At 44.0% G+C, this 21,026-nt stretch overlaps 1 non-coding gene across 1 annotated transcript; it reads left to right on the forward strand.

Moving 5' to 3' along the window:
* Positions 1 to 18,107: 18,107 nt before the first annotated feature.
* LOC116460525 (U7 small nuclear RNA) lies at positions 18,108 to 18,172 on the forward strand. The gene has a single exon (XR_004370180.1). It is a non-coding gene; the product is annotated as a U7 small nuclear RNA (small nuclear RNA).
* Positions 18,173 to 21,026: the final 2,854 nt, after the last annotated feature.

Below are 21,026 nucleotides of genomic sequence, written 5' to 3' on the forward strand. Positions count from 1 at the left end.
CTCTAAGCCTTAGCTGGCCGATCTTTAAAATAAGAATAGTATCTGCCTAATAGGTTTATTGTGAGGATTAAATAAAATAATATATAGAAGCAGTAAGCCTAGTGTCTAGCAAAAGGTAAGCCTTTGATTGATATTAGAACAAGAAAGGAGAAAAAGCTAGCAGAGAAAGTGTCAGTAACCATAAATCTTTGACAAAGTGGTTTTGTTAAAAGGAATGAATTGGCTTAGTGAAGGAGTCATGCTGCTTTCAGAGGATTAATACTCAGTGTACTAAAATTCTTCGTGGCCATGAGAATTACAGTACAGGACACACCAGGAAGGAGGGTTGCCCTTTGTCAATTTGGATTGAATTAAACTGGAAACATGATGGAAATTTGAGAGCAGGTAGACTCAATGTTTCAGACCTAGTCTTTGGTATAAGAAAACGTTTGTGTGTGGCCGGGCACATTGGCTCACACCTGTAATCCCAGCACTTTGGGAGGCCGAGGCGGGCAGATCACGAGGTCAGGAGTTCAAGACTAGCCTGGCCAGTATAGTGAAACCCGTCTCTACTAAAAATACAAAAATTGGCCAGGCGTGATGGCGTGTGCCTATAGTCCCAGCTACTCGGGAGGCTGAGGCAGGAGTATTGCTTGAACCTGGGAGGCGGAGGTTGCAGTGAGCTGAGATCGCACCACTGCACTCCAGCCTGGGCAACAGAGTGAGACTCCATCTCAAAAAAAAAAAAAAAAAAAATAAGTGTGTGTGTGTGAGAGAGAGAGAGAGAAAGAAGGGGGGCGTAGAAGAGAATGGAGGGCAGAATTTGTCAGGGAGAGTGAACTGGTTTCAACTGCCTCGACTGAGGCCTATGAAGATGTTTCAGAGGAAGGCAGATGATCGTGGACCATATTTATTCTTCATCTCCATTGCCAGGGAAAGCTTTGTATTCAAGGCTGTCCCTTGTCTATGAAATTAGTTCTACAGTTATAATAACTTTGCCTTGGGATGTCCCAGGACACAAATACAGATGTGACTATCAGCTCCACATTCTTCCAAAAGAAAGCCTGTGGTTTTTTCATATTTATAATAATACTTAGGAGGTTTCCTCGTAGAAAATACTGAGCCACACTCATGGAATCCAACAGAGCCCGATTATTTGCTGGGGTTGCAAGGGAAGAGATATAAAAGTGACTTCTGGACGTAGAGACAGCAGAGCGAGGCCGTGTGTTCAACCTAACAGCACAGTGAGAGTCGAGAGTCTTGGAATAATTCAGTCTGGTTCCCAGCTCTTTCCTCACTGGCAACTTTATTTGGTGGCATTAACTGGATCATTGTTTAATACCTCATTTTTCCTATGTAAAAATAGCTGAAGACCTAAAAGTCTTAGGATATGAGCTATGTGCTTAATTCACCAGCTGTTGTCCCCCATAATTTTGTAACTGATTGTCTGCAGAGGCAGATGGGACCAATTGGTTGGTTAAATGCAGTCAGTCAGTTATTTGGTCACAGTCTACTATTGTTATTTATTGTCTTCTCAAGACTAGATGTGCGTAGTTTTTAATTTTCACCTTTAAAGTACATTTAAAGTATGTACGAAATTAAGATTCTACCACCTGCCATTCTGTGGTGTGTGTGTGTGTGTGTGTGTGTGTGTGGAATAGGTGAAATTAAACATAAGTTATATTGACCGAGTATGTACTCCAGTTACAATACTGTCGTAGACACCATGCAATACTTAACCTAGTGGGACACATTCTTTCAAGGAGCTTACAATGAACTGGAAGGAGAAGTGAGCTCAGAGCCGTATGCGTGGTTGCTTGTTTTACTAAATATGAGAGCAATATATGAAATATGAAGATTACTGGGAACACAGAAAAATAACTGTGGCAATGTCCGGATTCTTCTGGGAGCACCTTAGGAGGCCTTGCAGAGCTGATTCCGTGTGAGCTTGGACTTGATTTTGAATGGTAGCGATGGGAAGAGCAGTGAGAATGGCGAGGGCACAGTCTCTAAGGCAAGAAAGGAGAGAGCAGGCTGAACAGAGGGTCGTATGGGAGTTTAGGTGGGCATGGGGCGGCTTCCGCCCAGGTGGAGGAGGGAGGAGGCAGTAATGGAAGATGGATAAGTTATCGTAGAGTTTGTACAGTGGTAGTGTCAATGGATTCTGAGTTGGGGAGCCATATTGTCAGATCCAATTTTAGGATAATAACCAGGAAAACAAAGTAAAGGATGAAAGAGCTGGAAGAGATGGGAGGCAGGAGGACCATGTACAAGACTGAAGGGAAGCCTAAAGAAGCACCGCATCAACGGAAGAGAAGAGGAGGGCTGGACCCCAGCCGGCTCCTGCACGTGTTTTTTCAATTGCCAGCCTTGGGTTTTCTTATGCTCCTAGCTGCTGCTTATATGTTTTTGTTATTATTTTTTTAAAACTCAGCCATCTTTTCCTTTTAAAAAATAACAGAATGCAGCCGGGCGCCATGGCTCACGCCTGTAACCCCAGCACTTTGGGAGGTCAAGGTGGGCGGGTCACGAGGTCAGGAGATCGATACCATCCTGGCTAACAAGGTGAAACCCCATCTCTACTAAAAATACAAAAAAAAAAAAAAAAAAAAGTAGCCTGGCGTGGTGGTGGGCGCCTGTAGTCCCAGCTACTCGGGAGGCTGAGGCAGGAGAATGGCATGAACTTGGGAGGCGGAGCTTGCAGTGAGCCAAGATTGCGCCACTGCACTCCAGCCTGGGCAACAGAGTGAGACTCTGTCTCAAAAAAAAAAAAAAAATTAACAGATTGCAAAAAAAAAGAACCTATCTCTCCCATCTTTGTCTCTACCTAAAAGACAGAACTCAATCATTGGAGACCATGGAAAATGTTCCCCCTGTTTCACAGTCATCACCGTGGCTAATAAAACACTACCGCTGCTGCAGCCATAGACTTCACGTGTTTCACGCTAGTTTTATCCTTCTTTCCTCCCACTTCAGCCTCAACATTCCTCTCCCGGAAGAATAGTCCTGGTTTTTCCCTTATATAATTTGCATTCCTGTCCCGGAAGAATATTCCTACTTTTCCCTTATATAATTTGATATTCTATTTAATCGGTGATTGGTTGACTTAGGAAACACGGTGTGCACCATCGGAGTTCTTCTGGTTTATTTCTTCCTGTGTTTATAACCCTGTGACTAACATTTGATCCTTTCATTGATTTTGTGCCTTTATACTTTTGTCCAACGGATTACATGTTATATAATTGCTCCTGAGCGATTTTTAAAAATAAAATCTTCCAGCAGTTGGCTGACTAACAAACACTGCTAACAAAGCATAATAATCAACCAAAAGATACCTTCAAGGGAACGTGATGAGTTGTGCCTGAGTGATGTGGGACGGGTATGAATACGTCTTAGGGAAAAGGAAAAGGAATATAACATTGTTTATTGCCCCCACAGCTTGATAAATCACATACGAGCCCCACTCTGTCCTTCAGAGACAAGACATTTCACTTGCAGACGTATCTTTCTTCTTTTCCACTTTTTTATTTCATTCTCCCTGTGGGATCCCAGGCAGCGCACAGTGAGGTAACAAAGGACTGTCAGGAAACCATCATCTAGGTGGGATGTATTTGTTTCCATGGTTCCTGAGAAGTTAGGGTGAAGGAAAGAGGCAAAACGTGGGCACTGGAAGCAAATCTTCTATTCTTTTTTTCTTTCAATGCATAAACACGTACAGTATCCCTCTGGGCGAGGGAGAGAGACCTCACTTAGTGGTTCATTTAGATTCTGCATGAGAAGGAGATACTGTTTTATTCTTCATTATAAGAGGAGCTATTTCTTCAAATTGACCATTTCCTGCCCCCCGCCCCAACTCTTTGCAAAAGCAGCCTGTTTACAATCTACTCTTGTAGATTACAGTACTTAGTAGAGACAAGTAGAGAGAAATTCAGACATTGAAAAGCTTTGAGACATCCCACAGAGTTGGAATGCTTTTTTCAAAGGGGAAAAAAATCTGTAAATGTGTATGTACTTGCCTATGTACCCAAAAGAGCCAGCTGGACAGCCCATAAATGGCTCCCATTCAGGAACAACAAAAGCCCATGTCAGAAGTCAAGGGACAGGAGGCTGAGAACTAATAATAATTTTGCACTTACACAGCAGTTTTCATCTGAAGACCTCAGAGTGCTTTATAAACATTAATTAAATTGCCCAACAGCCCTGTGAGATGGCTGTGTATCACTATTTCCAATTTGCGGGGGGTATAGGAAGGAGAAATGTATGCATGGAGTGAAGTTGGAACCAGGCCATACTACAATGCATGTGGATTGCAAACTCAGAAAAGGCACCGGGAATGTCTCCCTTGTGAATCCAGGGCTGTGGTCAGGTGTACATAGTCCCTGCCAGGCCAAAGAGACAGTGTGATGACTCACTCCCCAGCAGGACCGACCCTATGCATACAGTGAACTGGCCACCCGCACCCAGGCTTGAAGGATGCTGGCACGATCTCCCCAACAGGCTCATCACCACATGTTAGATTGCCGTCATTTCAGACTCGTTCCTTTAGTGAGAATTGTGATGGCAAATCGGTTTCACCGCAGGTGTCACCTCTGATTGCTGGTAGGTACAGCCAGGCCGGCTGCCTGGAGGATCGCTGTATCTAGTGTGCCCAGTAGAATAGGCCATGATTGATTATTGATGTCTGGAAAAGGTAGTTGTTGTAGATTAAATTGTGTCTCGAGAAAAGATACGTGGAAGTCCTAATCCCTGGTACCTGTGAACGTGAGCTTATTTGGAAACAGCGTCTTTGCAAACGTAGGCAAGTTAGGATGAGATCATTCTGGATTAGGATGGGTGTCCTTATAACAAAAGTGAAATGTGGAGACAGACACACAGAGAAGAGAAGGCCTTGTGAAGACAGAGGCAGAGATTGGAATGATACATCTATAAGCCAAGAAATGTCAAGGATTGCTGGCAACCACTAGAAGCTAAGAGAAGGGCCTGGAACAGATTCAGAGGGAGCATGGCCTTTGCTAACTCCTTGATTTCAGACTTCTGCCCTCTAGTACTAAGGGAGAATACATTCCTGTTGTTCTAAGCCATCCAGTTTCAGGTACTTTGTCATGGCAGCCCTAGAAACTAATATAATAATCTGAATATTGGAAAGCTTTCAAATGCAGGATTGTTAAAATGATCATTCCTTTAAAAACACATCCTACCATCTTGATAACTGAAGGAAGATTTCCTGGAGGGATTGGGCTGTGACTGTGGTGTGCTCCAGCTGGAGATGAGGTCAGAGTGCAATGGTGGTGACAGGGACAGCACAGCGATCCTCTGGCATGGCAGGTGTTGATGGTTCTCAGACACTTAGATGTTTTGGCAGGTCAATCCTGTCTTAACATGTTGAATTGCACTTGTGCAAATGCATTTAACACATTCCATTTCTTAATCCTTACAATAAATCAGAAAATCAAAGAATGCACCCAGAAGCCAGTGGTGCCAGATCAAGTGTAGTAAAAGGAAAAAAATCTATAGACATTAAGACCCAAAGTCTGGAAGTACCATTCATCTGGCATGGGTGAGGTTGCAGACGTCCATGGTAAGAGACAATTATGTGATATTTATCGTTAGTCTTACCCATTTCAGGCTCCTTTAAAAAAAATGCAAACAGTCCCCAGAGGGGGTAACACATAATAAGGTAGAAAGATGATGGCTTACACACTGGTGTGAAAAAAATACAGTCTTTGGAGTCAGTCAATGTGAATTAGAATCCAGGTGACTCAATTTACTCATCCGGTAAATGGGTATGATAGTCTCATAGATTTGTTGTGAGAACTAAATGCATTGATATTTGTGTAAAGGTGTGGTGTGCAGTATGTGTTAAATTATCAGTAGCATTTGCTTCTGCTCAGTAAGTAGTTTCTTCTTTTGGAGCATGGAAGCTGACGATCTAGGCCCGGCAAGCTGGAGTAGGGGCAGAAGGCGAGGCTCGGGGAGATGGCTGCATTGAAGGAGGCTGCATAATTGAGCCTGCCATTGGACTGTGGCTTGGAGAGAAGTTGCTTCCTACTCTACGTGGCTTTAGTTAGCCCCTCCCAGGATTTCCCTGGGAAGATTCTCCTTGTCTAGGGTCACCCCCGAGAGCTCCTGGCAGCAGCACCAGCCTGTCCAGAGTGGGCCAACAGTAGGCAGTGGGGTTCTTCCTTCTCTGTCTCTTCTCTCTAAGGTAGGGTTCATCTCCTGGGGAACCAGAGATGGGGAGCAACAGGAAGGAAGCTCGAGCTGTGGATGGATCCTCTTCAAGGCTGAGAGCAAAGCAATATAAAGAAAGCAAGAAGTCACTCCTCTCAGACTAGGCCAAACATCAGCCTCAGCTGAACCCAAAGGAGGTGAAATCAGCAACCTTACTTTGAAAGTGGTTTCTGGGCTGGGCACAGTGGCTCACGCCTATAATCCCAGCACTTTGGGAGGCTGAGGCAGGAGGATCCCTTGAGCCTGGGAGGTTGGGGCTGCAGTGAGCTATAAGTAACAGTCGTAATGAGCTATGATCATTCCACTGCACTCCAGCCTGGGTGGCAGAGTGAGACCCTTGTCTCAAAAAAAAGTGACTTCTGAACCCCCGTTATATTTTTAACCCAAATTTACCCAGACGGAAATGATCTTTGCCAAATAACTCATTTTAGTTTCATTTTTTTAAACAAATCCTAACAAGTTTTGAGTATAACTTTATTTCTCCAGGCTCCTCATGACAAAGGACATGAGTAACAACCCTGATGAAAATAAAATTATCCTTGACCCTGCATTTCCCCACCAAATAGGGCTGGTATCCCGCGCACAGGCCCCATTCCTGTGGGCCTCCGTGGCTCTCCTTGGCCCTTGTCGGCCGTCAATGTTGTATTGTTGGTCCGGCCACTGCTGCTCTCTGTGCTGCCACCTGGTGGACGGGTTAAGCAACTGCTTCCCCCATCCCTCCTGCTCAGGCTGACTTGCTGCTCTCAAGGCTGCAGCCGCTGGGCCCCTGGGAGTCGTAAAGGCCCTTTTACCAATAAAACCTCCCTACATAATAAGCTAACTTTTTGCGTTGGTTTCATTTCCTGGAATTGGGGCATTTTCCACCACCCCAGTGCCCCATTCAAAAACATCTTGCCCCCAACGTTAGCCAAAAACCACAGCAGGGGCCAGACACAACTGTTGTCACTACAGGAAGATGCCCTGCCCACATGGGACTTCGCAGGTTGTACAGCCTTTCTCTGTCATCTTTGTGACTCTTAATCCCAGGACGGGCTTGACCCATCAGGTTCAGTCTCCCAGTAATCTTCCCTAGGAAGCCTGTGGAGGTTGGTGGCCGTATAGCTTAGATTTGGGGCGGCGGGGGGCATCCGTAATTTCAAATTTCCTTTCCCACTGCATGAATCTTTTTGTTCATATAACAAGGTCAGCCTATTTTCTGCTCATGTGCGCTGGAGTTCCTGATGAGCCCGTCGCTTGGGGCAGTGTTTTCATTCCCTCGGGCTCTTATAACCTCCCTTCCCCACAAGGATGTGGGAACAAGTGTCCAGCCACCTCCTTCAGCTTCAGTCTCTGCGTGTCCTTCATGGCCTCCCGAAAGCTAGTTCAGAATAGCAGCAGGTCGACTGGGATGCAGCCCGGTAGGCCCACTCTCATGGTTGCTCTGGTCCTCAGGACTGGGTAGGAGCAGAGGAGAGAGGACTGGAAGAGATGTGCCTTAGTTTCCTCTTCTCCTCCCTGCCTCCTTGCCTAAATCATGCAAGCTGGGAATGGGATGCTCTCACCTGTCTCCTTTATTCTCACAAAAATCCCGTTGTCCCCAATGCCAGATGCTGAGTAAAGAGAAGGCCAGGTCAAGCCTCAACCATGATGAACAGGAAGCAAGAGCAGCCTGGCGGTTCTGGGCACAGAAAAGGGATTGGTGCAGAGAAGGGGAGAGAGGTCCTATGTGGCAGGTCTTTGCTGGGGAAAGGGCGCAGTACACACGTGGGGAGCATGGGCTTTGCACCAGACACTTTGCATGCGTTAGCTTTTCCCCACTTTATGGATTAGGTAACTGAACCTCAGAGAAGTCAGATAATGTCCCAAGGTCCCATGGCTAATGTGTGGAGCCAGGATCCAGACTCACTCCTGCAGATCTATTTGATTTCCATGCTCTGGCTTTTACCGCTAAGCCCTCCTCCTCATACTGGAGGAAGAACGCGTGTGCTCCTGGGAGCATGTGAGCAGAAGAAGCCTGGCCACCTTCTCCTGACTGCTGCCCCTCCGTGCCTCTGATCGTGTTACCATTGGTGTACTTTCCAACCAAATATTCGCAGTCATCTCTGAAGTGGCAGAGGTGGTACCAGTGTGCCGACATCTGGAAGGACTCAGGCTGCGTGACCACTGCGCAGGATCCAGGCTCGGCCCTTGTCCGCTGCAGACCTCAGATGGCCTGAATCAGATGCTCTTGGCGGGGAAGAGCATGAGCAAAATGGCAACCAGGCCTGAGAGGTTCCCCCAGACACAGCCGTGAGTTCTGTCTCTCTGGAAAGGCCGATTTGTGCAGCAAGCCCTCGGGGAGTAGATAACCCAGTCTGACAAGTGACCTTGAAAGAATTACAGCAATGATATTTTCAGTTGGTTGGACCAATCTTGGCCAATTTCTCCAGAGTGTTAGGTGCGAACGTCAGTCTGGGACTCCACATTGCTCATGCATGTGTTTGCCATGTCCCCTTTGCTGTTTTAAGTGTTTATCCTGTGGTTTGTACAAGCGACATCGCTCTCTTCCCTGGTGAGAGCCAGTCTCCAGGCCTCCCTCCCCCACACTCTGCTAGAAGTGCAGCGAAGCAATGAGAACAAGGATCTTGTTCCAAGCCCACTGAGCAAGTGCTAGCATTTAGTGACCTTCTGCACCAGTAATTCTGTCCTTCGGGGATTGAAATTGATTTTCCTCCTTTCTGTGTGTGAGCACAACCCGAGTGCACGGCTCTGTTACGAATGCTGATCTCAGGTGTGTATTTAAAGGTGAACAGCAACACTCTTGAAAAGAGAAATGAGAAAAGTTGTTTGCATAGCCTCTGAATGGATGGGATGTCTGCTTAAATTTCCAAAGACTGGCTTTTAATTTCTCCGAGCCCTTTTGTGTGTATGTGCATACATGTTTGTGTGTGTGTGTGTGTGTGTTGGGGTGAGGTGGGGTGTCCAAAGCTGTAAGTGAATACATGTAAAACTATTCAAATTCCTTCCCATGAAGCTGATCCAAGAGTGGGGTGTTTGTCTCTGGCACGAGATTTAAGAAGGTGTCCAAAGAGTCAGTACTCAAGATTAAAATGTTTTAATGCTATATTGTTTAAAAATCCAAATGAATGCAATGATGAGCAAAATCTCCAAATTTTAAATAAGTAAACAACCAGCATTACTGATTTTTTTCTTTTGCTTCAGGCTCCAGTATGGCCTGGCAGGGCACCTTTTTGTACAAAATTTTGATATTTTATTCATCATGGATTTTTCTACGTTCATTTTAATTTTTGCAATATCGGAAATATTCTAAATATTTAGAAATATTGGAAATATTTTATATCTTGATCGCTGAGTTTTCTGGGATCCCCTCATGGTTTGCATCCCAGGTGAATTGCCTCTTCCCAGTCCCAGCCCCCTTTAAGCCTTGCCTGAGTCAGGGGTAGGACTGATTTGAGACGGGCTAAAGACACTAGCTCCATTATTTCCCACTAGTCGAAAGGTGTTGTTGAACTATTCCTCTAGTTAGTAACTGTTAAAGCCCAGATGACATTCATATTTTGGCATTTGCTCTGTCACAGCTAAAGTCATCGTCAGTGCCAAGTGGAAGAAGTAAAGGAGCCTTAGTTCTCTTGGGGAGAGTGCCAATTTTGTAGACCATGATGGTCCAAGAACTGCCCAGGCCATGAGAAGATACAATGAGGGCTGTGGTAGAAGCACAAGTTTAATTTTGATGCCCAGCCCTAGCTGACGAGGTTCGTAGAGGAGCCTCAACCTCGTCTCCCACCTTGTCCAGCTCATGGCACACACTTGGCTGTGCACCCAACATACCCCCACATTCCCACCATACGTGAATCATCATCCCCAGTGTGTCCCCCAGCGACAGGCTGCACAGGTGTGATATTCATAGCTGCCCTTTGAGGAGGTAGGCGGGTGACTGCTGGTGTTTCTGGAAAAGCTAGCTCTTTCGTAATTGTAAAATTGACCTCTACTCCACAGCTTCACTGCACACTGGAGTATTTCCTGGCAGATCCATCTAACCCAAAATGAGATTACATTTCCTGGCAAGAAATGGGCAACTGGTTTAAAATCTCACAGCAACCACATGGCTCGACTTGCAATATTTCTTTACATTCATTTACCCAGGTATCTCAGGGTCTATTAACTAGCAAGGTTAAGGGGGCAACATTGGGAGCTTGGGGTCCTACCTTTTGAACCAAGAGGTCAGTGAGAGACAGCCTGACTCTGTTAATTTTAACTTTTCCTCTCAAACCTATTCTCCCTCCCCCATATGCCTTTCTTCAGGAGCTGTCGTCCTCACCTGGACCCAACCCAGTCATTCCCAGTGTTACCTCCTTCATTATTTAGAGCCCCTCTACTGCCAGAGCGATCCTGTTCCAGTGCTGGTATGGCCATGCCATTTAACTTTTTTAGAGCCGTCTGGTCTCCCACCCTCGCTGGAACTCTGCCCACCTCCCTGCTCAGGGCTCATGCTCTCCCTGCCTGGTTGTTTGCAGTTCGGTCTCAGCCTCTGTGGCTTTGCGCACCTCATACCTCCGGTCTCGCTCCAGTCTCCTGCCTGGGGGTGACTGCCTGAGCTCTGCCCAGGCAGCGTGGTGGTGGGGTCTTAGGGTCCAGCATCTGGGCTTTTTACTCCTTGCTCTGATGTCAGTGGGGCACCAGCCCCTGCCCTGTGACCTGCCTGGTAGCCTCGAGCCTGGAGCCACGCTTGTCCATGTCATCCCCCAAATAAGACCCCCGCATATCCTGGTGGGAGTGGGCATGGGGACCAGTTACCCCGCTGGACAAGTTGGGAAGTCTTACTGCCTCTTTTGTGACTGCTAATCAATCTTCCTGATTGATTCAATGCCCTGCCTCCCACCTTCAATGACACTCTGGTGGGGCCTCTAATTCCTGAATCTGTCTGGGGTTCTAGAGAACAGATGAGCTTATTTAGCACTGGTAAACCCTTTGTTACAAGCACTCACAGCTCTCTCAGGTTTGCTAACATCCTTGGTCTGACTTCATTTTTCTCTTCTGTAAAATGATAAAAATTTTATATTATTTTCAGTTCTATTAAAGGAGTGGAATGAGCTAATCTCTCAGGTGACTTTTAAGCCCAGGATTATTTTATGATTAGTCAAGGAACTTAGGTTTGGGGAAGTGTTGTGTTAAGTTTCTCTTTCTTTTCTAGTTCACTTTGGTCAGAGAGGGATCGGGGATTGTTGGCACAAGGAAAAACTGGCAAATTAAGGTACATTTGTTTTTAGGTTAAAGTCAAATGTTGGTTGTACGTATTAATCTTTTTTATGATTCTCCATGTTAATAGGCATTTTAATTAGTTGACTAATGACAACAATAGTGTGTTGGATAAGAAGCTTTGTGAAAGGAAGCAACCAGGGATTGACGCTGGAGAAGAACAGAAGGACCCACTTAGCAAGGCATGAGTGATGTCACCCTTTGGTGGAGGCAGTAACCGCATTACCTGCCTCTCCTCTGTGACTTGGTGGGTAATGGTGTAAGGTTCAGGGACAGATGTTATTTGGACCAATTAAATAGCTTAGAACCCTTAAAACAAGAACAAGTTTTCATTATGCTTTCCAAGAGTGGGCTGTAATTTTTATTTAAGTACACACAAACCACAGAAGTCTGAACTGTACTACTAGTCAATGTATGTAACTGTTCTTTGGCAAACGGGACATCACCCTGAATTGCTACTTAGGGAGCCATGTGCGGCCACTGCTGGCAGCAATCAGTCACCAGGCAGCGCTTTCCTGGCAAGCGTGGAAGGGATCTTAGCACTGCAATGATTTTGGAAAGGAAAATGAGCAGATGTGCCCCCGCCTGATTCCCTGATTACCTTGGGACTCGTTTGCATGTCCTAGGGGCTTGGATACCCTAAAGCACACGGCTGCTTTTGGTTAATTGTTATTACTGCATGTGTAAGGAGAACTCTGGTAAAATTGCCAAGCCTTGCGCCTGGCCCCAAACTGGAAAAATCTTTCAAACAGAAAATGAAGTTTAGTTTGGCAACCTCGTAGATCATTAGCCTGAAAATGTACACTTGGCCTGGCTGGTAGGTTGGAGGAAACGAAATAGGACTATGCAGGGTTTGCATGCTCTGCCCAACGAGGCCAGCCTCCCGGCCCATGGGACCCACAGAGCCCAGGCCTGGCCGAGTCTGTGCTTGGGACCAGGTGTTCCTGCCCTATCATTTTACTGTCAGGGGAAGGGCTGGTCCTCCCTGGTGGTATCTCATTTGCTCAGCATGAGCATTATGCTCTGTTGGATGCACACTTGGTCTGTTCAGTTCATGCTCCTCCCATGGCTGTGCCAGCTCCACCTGACTGCCCCATTGCGCATGACCTTGGCCTCCCTTCTGACTCTTACTACCCTACACAATCAACACCAGGACATTGAACATGGACACAGCTGTGGTTTCTTCTTCTGTCTGAGTCCCTCCTTCACAAGCCTGGGACCCTGGAGGATTTTATCTGATTTGTTGCACAGCTCTCATTAGAAATTAGTTAACCTAATTTCCGACGTGGCTCAATTTCATCCCATGTGGAAAGAAATGTGCCAATCTTTGGACCTCCACAGCTAGGTTTGGGAGCGTGTTGATATCACTGATGATGTGTGGGTTACTCAGATTTATGTGGCAAGTTTGCTTGGTAAGCTAAACCATTGGGGACACAACCCCCTGCTCTTTCCAAACTGTGACCAAAACTATCTGCATCTTGAGGTGTTCTTTGAGCGGAGGTTATCTACTCAAGTGAGGGTTCATGCAAATAAAAAGGTCAGTTACAATGTTGACTGTATGAGGGAAGGGGGGAAGTAGGGGGAGATGCTGGGGTCTTAGGAGGAAATCCAAGTCGAAGCCAGGCAGGCTATCTTTTTCTTTCTTTCTTTCTTTTTGAAATGGAGTTTTGCTCTTGTTGCCCAGGCTGGAGTGCAACGGCGTGGTCTCAGCTCACCGCCACCTCCGCGTCCCAGGTTCAAGCGATTCTCCTGCCTCAGCCTTCCAAGTAGCTGGGATTACAGGCATGCGCCACCATGCCTGGCTAATTTTGTATTTTTAGTAGAGACGGGGTTTCTCCCTGTTGGTCAGGCTGGTCTTGAACTCCCGACCTCAGGTGATCTACCCACCTCAGCCTCCCAAAGTGCTGGGATTACAGGCATGAGCCACCATGCCCAGCCCAGGCAGGCTCTCTTAAGGAGCGGAGTGTATTGTGTTTATTGGATCTTTCCAAATAGGGCCCCAGCAGCTAGACACTGAATGCAGATGCCCTCTGAGCAATGAAGAATGGAGCACCACACTTGGATCTGGGCGTTTAAACATTTATTAATACAGGACATTCCCCCTCCTGCCCCCTCCCTCTGCTCCCCTCCCCGCTCCCTCCACTCCCCTCCCCCCTCTGCTCCCCTCCCCCTCCCTCAGCCCCTCCTCCTCCCCCTTCCTCCTCCTCCTTTTTCTCCTTCTCCTCTTCCTCCTCCTCCTTCTCCTCCTCCTCCTTCTTCTTCTTCTTCCTCCTCCTCCTCCTTCTTCCTTCTTCCTCTTCCTATTCCTCCTCCTTTTCCTCCTGCTTCTGCTTCTTCTCTCTGTCTTCTTTCTTTTTTCTTCTTCTTCTTCTTCAGCAATTACCTTATCCTTTGGGCTCAAATTGGTTAGAGATTATTTAAAGCTATATATGAACATATAATTGGCCACTTCTTCCTGATGTGGTAGTTGTGTGTTTGAATTTAATAATTCTAAATACAATATTTAATATTTAGTCCCACTAAATTTAATCTTGTTTGTTTTGGTGTCTTGTTCCAACTTGCCAAGATCTTTTTGAGACTCACGTCTGTCTTCCAATATATTGTGCCACCCCCAGCTTCAAATTTGATATTCATGTTTGATAAACTTTAATTAACATAAATGTTGAAAAGATAAGGTTGGGATCTTCTACAAAATCTGTAGCATTCCATTAGATATCTTCCAGTTTAATATCAATCCTGTAATCCAATCTCTTTGGGTAATTGCAACCAGCCAGCTATTGATCATGTAACACAATATGTGGGATACACAATCTACTCCTCTTTAATGGCAATGGGCATGCTGCGTAGGCCAGGATTTTACCTTCCATCCTGTCTGCACCATATCCCTTCCAAGGGAAGCTTCTTTACCTAACCTCCTTCTCAGGCAGCATGGCTTTATATTCTGTCCTCATGCCCCCTTGCTAGCTAGCCCTGACTCCACAGCAATAATCCTATTAACTTTGGCCTAATGTAAAAAAACTGGATCAATCATATCCTCTAATTTAAAAATCTGAACTAGGAAAATAAAAAGAATTTTGTAATTTGCAAGTGATCAGGAAGTTAATGGATATTGTGGGATTGAGGTGGGGCTGAGGCAAGCCAAGGCTTCTTTCTTTCTGGAGAGAGAGAGACAGAGATAAGGAGGAGGTTTTAGGCTTCTTTTGTATCTTAGATTACCCTGAGAATCTTAAAAAAGCTACAGACTCCCCTTGCAGAGAAATGCATAAATGAACAATTTGCTTACAGTTTTAAGATGTTTATAGACCTTCCAAATTTTGGAGAAATTGGCCCTAGAGAAGAGATAATAAAGCCAATACTGTGAAAATGAAGAGGATATACAGAAATAAATAGGGTTGGAGAGAGATGGATACCCCCAGACCTGCCTCATTTGCTGAGGTCTCCAGGTCTGGTCCAGACCCTTCCACAAAACCTCTCTTCTCTTGAGATAAATTGAATGAGTCCCAGTTACTGCAGCTAAAGGTGCCTGCCTGAAATAATCAGGTCAATATCTACTCAGTCACTGGAGTCTTAAACCCTAGAGTCCTATCTCTAACTCCAGACATCACTTTCGAAAGCTCTGTGCTTGACCCATGACCCTTCTTACTATGCTGATATTCTGGGGTGAACCCATCCCTCTGTATCATTTATTTGCCTGTATCCTAGTGATTTCTATACCTCTAGCCCAGAATGCTCCCCAAACCTTAGACTCAAGTATCCAACCACCAGCTGAACATCTCTACTTAGTTGTCCCATAAATAATGTAAATGCAACATGTTCGAAACTGAACCCATAGCTTCCTTACAGACAAGAAAAGAAATAGAAAGCAACAATTTAAAAAGGCTCACACAAATGGGTCTTCTCTACATATGCTTTGTGTATTTGTTTGTTTGTTTGTTTTGTCAACAGTATCCATTCCAAGAAACCTAAGAAACATCACAGAAACTCTTCCCTCACCCAACCTCAGTCCAATCAATCACTCCATTTTGCCCATTCTATCCTTTGGAGAGATCTCATACCTGTGTGTTTCTTTCTCCCCACTACCACGATCCTTATTCCACCATCCTCATCCATCACCTGGATGAGGTTTGTTGCAAAATAAAACCCTAATTTATCTCCCTGTCTCCAATCTTGACCACTCCAATCTGTCTTCCAGCTGCAGCCACATGCTCCGTTTAAGTTACAAATCTAAGACACTCCCATTTAAGGCTCTTCGGTAGTTCCAAGTAATCTATGAAATAAAGTCCAGAAGTCCTGCAAGACGTAGGGACCTCCAAGACCTGTCTCCTGCTTATTGTCCATCAGGCCCCATCTCCTGTCCCTCCCTACCTGACGCTTTATGGCTCCAGCCAGTTGACCTTCTCACACTTCTGGACCAGACCATCCTATTTCCTGTCCCAAGACTCTGCTGGGGATATCCTTCTCCAGGTGGAAGTTTTCAGAGGTTCCTGTTCAGCGAAATTCCTTTGGGGGTGGGGGTGTTTTGGAAAACTATATACATATATACAAAGTTACTGATGCTTTCATACAGAAATGAGGAAGAATTGTACATCATACACCGTATGGCCAAGCATAAAACCCCCTTTGAAGATACCTAATTTATGGAATTTATCTAGTGTTTACTGTCTAAGGTCCTCAGCATTCGTCTGATGGTCTCTTCATGGCTCCTTTATACTCCAGTGACCTTTACCCTGCAACCTTGTTAGCAATGCTATCCAGCCTTTCCCTTCTCTTGTATTTCCCTTCGTCCACCCTAGATTTTCTTTTTAAAAATAGAGTATAGTTTTCCTTTGAATTTTTCCACCAGCATCCTTCAGCTTAGCCCTCCATTAGCAGAAGCAACATTTCTCTAGGGATGCGTCTTTGTTGGAAGGCAAAGTGAATCTGAAATAATACATGAATTTTAACTAATAAGTGAACTTTAAAGAACATATAAATTTTTAAATAACAGTTTTTCTGGTTACAAAAATAATTTCTACTTAATGAAAAAATGTTAGAAATCACACAAAAATATAAAGGGGGTTATAACAATTACCACATTGCTAACTACCACCGGCATAACGTTATTTCTGTCTCTCTCTGGGTCTCGCTCTCTCTCTCTCTCTCCCTCCCTCCCTCTCTGCCTCTATCCCTCTCTTTCTGGTTTGGTTAGAATCCCCATAAGAAACCAGGAGGAATCTCTCCTAGGACCTCCTGGAATGCTGAAGTCAAGTCTAACTTGCAAAAAAATTCTGATGAAAGTTGAATGTTTTCTTTTCTTTTGATAGAAGTAAACTGCCACAACTTGGAAACCTAGTGGTACTCATTCCCTTGTTTTTAAAAGATTAATGGATTAAATATTGGATAGGTGGTATATTCATGGGGTTCAGAATTTTAGGAGTATAAAAACTGGTTTTCAATATGTCTGCAAATTCTTTGACCCTCTTCCCATCAAAGATAGAGTCTAATTTCTCTCCCCTTGAATATGGCTTGCTCTTAGTGACCCAGTTTCTTGAGTATCCATCCAGAGATTTTTATGCACTTGAAAAAGATATATATTCTTTTCTCTCATTTTCACTCATTGTTTCATTTCTTGTTTTTTTGTTTTGTTTTGTTTTACAGCTAGCAGCATATATTGGAGATCTTTTATTCTTTTTTACACCTTAATAATATTTCCTTGTCCAGGTCCCTTTTTAGTGGACATTTAGGTAGTTTCCAATCTTTCCCTCTTATGTTGTTGCAACAAATAATCTTGTGATCATTTTGCATATGTGTGGGTACAACTGTAGGATAAAGGCTGTGAAATGAATTGCTGGGTCAAAGGGCAGGCACATTTGTAATTTTAATAGATATTGCCATATTGACCTTTGTGGCCATCCAATTTATTTCCCCTCCAGTAATAAATGAGTTCCTTTTACTCCAAGCCTCACCAACTGAGTATGTTATCGGGGTTTTGGATCTTTGCCAATTTCAGCAGCAAATAATTGTATTTCAGGGTAGTTTTAACTTGTATTTTTTGTGAGTGCTGTGAACATTTTTCATATTTTAAAGACCCTTATTATATTTACTTTTCTATGAACTGTTTATATCCTTTCCTCATTTTTAAATGGACTGACCATCTTAAAAAATTAATTTGCATAACATGCATGGTGGGGAAATTAGGACTTTGTGATGGAGGAAGTAGATTTTTTCCTGATTTGTCATTTGACTTTGCTTGTAATGTTTATTGCATAGAGAATTTTCATTTTATGTTTTCATGATAGAATTTTATTAACCTATTCTTTTATAATGTCTGAATCTTATGTTGGATAAGTTATTCCCATCTCAACTTATTAAATATCCTCTCATGCTTTCTTCTACTACTTTGGGGTTTTGATTTCTGACATTTGAAATTTATGCAGGTGTAAGGTGTGAGGCATGGATCCAACTTTATTTTTTCAAGATGGCTTCTTCTGTGTTGATCCAACACCACCGATCAAATAATCCATTTTCTCTTTACTCAATTGGGATGGCATCTGTATAATGTATTACATTCCCAGATGTGTTTCAGTTTATTTCTGGATTCTTTATGTTGTTCCATAGATGTGTCTGTCTGTTCTGAGGCAGTACCATACTGTTTAGTTACTGCCATTGTAGAATATAGAGTTGAGTGTGACAGCTCTTTTAGAATTTATCTAACAGGGTTTCCAGTTTTCACTGTAAACCATCCTTGCCCCTCAAAAAGAGTATGTATGGTGGACCCTCTGTATCCACAGATTCTGCATCTGCAGATTCAACCAACCTCAAATTGAAAACACTCAGGAAAAAAACACAATACAAATAACAATACAATGATGAAAAATATACAAATTTAAAAAACAATGCAATATAACAACTTATTACATAACATTTACATTGTATTAGTATTATAAGTAAGCTAGAGATGATTTAAAGTATATGGGAGGATGTGCATAGGTTATATGTAAATATGGCACCATTTTATATCAGGAACTGAGCATCTGTGGATTTTAATATCCATGGGAGTCCTGGAACCAATCCCCCATGGACACTGAGGGACTGCTGTATTTTAATATCTGGTATATATATTCCCCATTCATTTTTCTTCTTATTCACATTTTCTGAAATAAATCTTGTTTATTGGCCCATATGAAATTTTGAATCACTACGTCTGCATTTTTAGAAATGCACATCTGAGGTACATGTTTACCAATACCTTTAAAGCTTGGATCCTATGGCTCCCTTCCCTTCCTTCCTTCCTTCCTTCCTTCCTTCCTTCCTTCCTTCCTTCCTTCCTTCCTTCTTTCCCTCTCCCTCCCTCTCTCCTTCTTTCTTCTTTCTGAAAGAGTCTTGCTCTGTCCCCCAAGCTGGAGTGCAGTGGTGCAAACTTGGCTCATTGCACCCTCAGTCGCCAGAGCTCAAATTATCCTCCCACTTCAGCCCCTCAAGTAGCTGGAACCACAGGTGCATGCCACCATCCCTGGCTAATTTTTTGTAGAAACAGGGTCTCATGATGTTGTCCAGGCTTGTCTCCAACTCCTGGGCTCAAGCAGTCCTCCCAACTCAGCCTCCCAAAGTGCTGGGATTACAGGTGTGAGCCACCATGACTGGCCTGGCCACTTTCTTCCAAAGGTTTTTATCTCTTTCACATTCAATCCTAAATGGTTCTCACTGGTTGGTGAGAGACAATTCTAAGGGATACAACTTCTATTACTCCCTGAAGGTGAAATTATTAGTAAGATAAGTCAAAGAAGCCATGTATTTGGGGTACACAGTCTTTATCACTGCCTGGAGACTTTAAATCCATCACTAGTAATGGGCAGATGTTAGGAGAGCACCAGTAATACCCTCCAGCTGCTGGGGCAGCCTATGATATATACTCAGTCTCCACTCACACACTGTCCCCTGGGCTTTCCTCTCCATATGTATGGACTTCCATACTCATTTATTCATCAGCTATTTTGGAGGAGCCCATTATGTGCCAGGCACTGTTACAAGTAATGGTGATGCAACAGCAAACAAAACAGATAAAAAAATATTCCCTGCCTTTGTGGAGCTCACTTTTCGGGTAGCTGATAGAATTTGCTATAAAAAAAATATATATTTTGTATATATCATATATTATATATATATATCATATATTATATATATCATATATATATAATATATAATCACATTTGCATGCACACATATATGTTATGTATATATTTATATTATTTTTATGTGTATATATTTTGTGTATATGTATTTAAAAATAAAGCTGTACTCTTCCTTTGCCAAAGCCAAGTCAAGAACTGCAGGCCAACATCATATCTGTCGTTCTTGGCTGCTCAGCATTCTTTCGTCTTCCTCTGGCTTTCCTTTGGGGAACCATTTTTCCCACCTCTGGGGATGAGGAGGCTCAATGATAGTACTTCACACCCTTGGTCTTTGTGATTGGAAAATAATTATGTGCTTTGTTAAGCCAGAAGGAGACCCCAGGACTCTTTCTGGAATAATTTAGGAAAAGGAATTTTTCACACTGGGTTTACTAAGCTGATAGGAGGTAAACTATACTCTGTAGTAACCATCTCAGACATAGTTCAAGTGTAAAAAGTTTATTGAGAATAAAGTCAACACAAGAGAAAGCAAGATGAAGAGATTTTACTTCTATTTTACTGACATAATTTGAGCCCCTCAATCTACCTGATATGGTTTGGATTTGTGTCCTCATCCAAATCTCATGCCAAATTGTGATCCCCAATGTTGAGGTGGGGCCTGGTGATAGGTGATTGGCTCATGGGAGCAGATTTCCCCTTTTGATGCTGTTCTGGTGATAGAGTTCTCATGAGATCTGGTTGTCTAAAAGTGTATGGCACCTCCCGCCCCCGCTGCCCCTCTTGCTCCTGCTCTGGCCATGTGATGTGCCTTCTCCTCCTTTTCCTTCGGCCATGACTGTTTCCTGTTTACTGAGACCTTCCTAAAGGCAGATACTTATCGGGGGAACCAGCCCCCAGTGTTTCAACATAGATTCTTTTCTATTTTCCTTAAGTGTCGGCCAGTCTGAGAAATAAAGGGAAAGAGTACAAAAGAGAAAAATTTTAAAGCTGGGTGTCCAGGGGAGACAACACATGTCAGCAGGTTCTGTGATGCCCCCTGAGCCACAAAACCAGCAAGTTTTTATTAGTGATTTTCAAAGGAGAGGGAGTGTACGAATAGGGTGTGGATCACAGAGATCACATACTTCAAAGGCAATAAAATATCACAAGGCAAATGGGGGCAGAGCAAGATCACAAGGCCAGGGCAAAATTAGAATTACTAATGAGGTTCCATGTCCCACTGTGCACGCATTGTCATTGATAAACATCTTAACAGGAAACAGGGATCAAGGGCAGAGAACCGGTCTGACTAGAATTCACCAGTCTGGAATTTCCTAATCCTAGCAAGCCTGGGGGTGCTGCAGGAGACCAGGTTGTATTTTATCCCTTATATTCAAGTGCATAAGACAGACACTCCCAGAGCGACCATTTTAGAGGCCTCCCCCTGGGAGTGCATTCTTTTCCCAGGGCTGTTCCTTACTGAGAAAAAGA

The sequence above is a fragment of the Hylobates moloch genome, unplaced genomic scaffold (genome assembly GCF_009828535.3).
Source record: "Hylobates moloch isolate HMO894 unplaced genomic scaffold, HMol_V3 SCAFFOLD_20, whole genome shotgun sequence".
Lineage (NCBI taxonomy): Eukaryota > Metazoa > Chordata > Mammalia > Primates > Hylobatidae > Hylobates > Hylobates moloch.